This window comes from Triticum aestivum, chromosome 2A (genome assembly GCF_018294505.1).
Source record: "Triticum aestivum cultivar Chinese Spring chromosome 2A, IWGSC CS RefSeq v2.1, whole genome shotgun sequence".
Taxonomy (NCBI): Eukaryota; Viridiplantae; Streptophyta; class Magnoliopsida; order Poales; family Poaceae; genus Triticum; species Triticum aestivum.
Genome location: NC_057797.1, coordinates 77,435,838 through 77,437,260, shown reverse-complemented (window position 1 = coordinate 77,437,260; position 1,423 = coordinate 77,435,838). Strand labels below are relative to the sequence as shown.

Below are 1,423 nucleotides of genomic sequence, written 5' to 3'. Positions count from 1 at the left end.
GCTTGCAACTGGGAACCCTTGACAAACACACACACCCCTAGTTGTGACTTGATGGCCGGCTTGCAACTGGGTGCCCCGACAAACACACACACCCCTAGTTGCGAGTCGATGGTCGGCATGCAACTGGGGATCAGACCCTCGACAAAACACGCGCAAACCTTAGTTGCGAGTCGTTGGTTGACATGCAATTGAGGGCACCGACACTAGTTGCGAGTTGATGGTCAACATGCAACTAGGGGCACCGACAAACACACACACCTCCTAGTTGTGAGTCGATGGTCAGCTTACAACTGGGGGCCCTGAGAAAACACACACCCCTAGTTGCGAGTCGATGGTCGGTTTGGACTGGGGACCCCGACAAACAGACACAAATGAACTAGGGGGCGTACAAAAACAAACTAGGAGGTGTGTTCAGAGGTACTTAAGACCGCCTCCATTGTACACTTCTCATCCTGCTCGGAAGGACTGGACATCTAAAACTCTTATAGACTAAAAAACTTATAAAATAAGTTGAATCTGGAGTAGACTATACTGAAAGTTCAGGTTGCTATGATATAACTGAAACAGAGTTCATTTCAAAAAAGGTTCAGCACCAGATGAGTTTATCCACCTAGTTACCATCTGTTTCACTTACCTTATCACATACATTTTCTCTAGTGCTCATAGATCAGAAAAATACTCTTGTTAGATTTTGAAATCACATATCTTCAAACAAGAAAAGATTTTAACAGAAAATCTGCAAAAATCTGAAAAACAAAAGCTATACATTCGGGCCTGCTACTACTATACTTTCAATTTCTAGAGTTGTGCCATGTGCCACAACTTTTAAGAAATCAAAAAGACCTCGCTTAGTCTGAGAAGTTTGAAGTATTCAGAAGAAGACTACACATGCTCCCTACAAACAGACACACACAAAAATTCAGACATTCCTGTCTGAAAAAAGAAGGATTGCAATGTATGCCACTGAAAATGTTTATCCACTCGCATTATGCCTCTTAAATTTCAGACAAAAATGGCAGGCAACTCTGTCTGCTGTCTATATGTAGTATGTGCTACAAACTCAAGATTATAAAATGGGGTGCTAGCTGCTACATTCAGATTACAAAACTGGGGTGTTCGCTGCTACATTCAGATTCACACACACAAAAAAACTGGAAGTCCCTAGATGTACAGACTCAAGTTACAAAACTGGGGGTGCTCGCTGCTACAATCAGATTCACACAGAAAAACAAATCTACAGCCATGGGCATGAACATAACCGGGTTGGATTGCTAGTTACTATTCATCAGCTGCATATATAGGCATATATTCAGGCATTCCACACTTAAAAACATTTCATTTTCTCTCTACAAATATGTGTGATGCAAACGAATCTAATATATCACGTAAAAACAGCAAGCACCTCATGTATGCCACTCATATA

General features: G+C 41.7%; 1 long non-coding RNA gene across 1 annotated transcript in view; it reads right to left on the bottom strand.

The window, feature by feature from the left end:
• LOC123184811 (uncharacterized) overlaps nt 1-1,423 on the bottom strand; it is a 6,252-nt gene that overhangs the window by 4,146 nt on the left and 683 nt on the right. The gene's annotated exons all lie outside the window — the stretch shown is intronic.